The sequence below is a fragment of the Anneissia japonica genome, unplaced genomic scaffold (assembly GCF_011630105.1).
Source record: "Anneissia japonica isolate Jap-2015-1 unplaced genomic scaffold, ASM1163010v1 scaffold32601_len14455_cov106, whole genome shotgun sequence".
Lineage (NCBI taxonomy): Eukaryota > Metazoa > Echinodermata > Crinoidea > Comatulida > Comatulidae > Anneissia > Anneissia japonica.
The window spans coordinates 9,439-9,878 of record NW_022721736.1 but is presented as its reverse complement, the minus strand read 5'-3'; positions in this window follow the sequence as shown (position 1 = coordinate 9,878).

Genomic DNA, 440 nt, shown 5'->3' with positions numbered 1-440 from the left:
TTTTGAAATAAAGTTTTGAAATAGAGAAGAAAAATATATATTTCGTGGGAGTTTCACCCACCTTTATTTCTATCTCTTTTTGTTATATTTTGATTTTTTTTTCTGTCATCAATGACATAAAGCATAAAAATTAGAACTAATTTGCCCTTAAAAAGGGTCAGTCCGTAATGGCTGACTGTAATTTTTTGAACTCATCTTTTAAACTTTTATTAATTTCTAAAAAATACTTTAATATATTCTTTTTCTTTTAGGTCCCAAAATGTAATTAATCGAATATTCCAAAATTGTTCTTACACACATGCACATGTATACTGTATATACATACGCACATACATACACACCAATACCATATAGTCCTACTTATACATTTTTTTTTTCAGCAATTCTAATTGTTTTTCTTTTACGTACAAAACAGAACGGTAACGTATGCTGCTGATGTA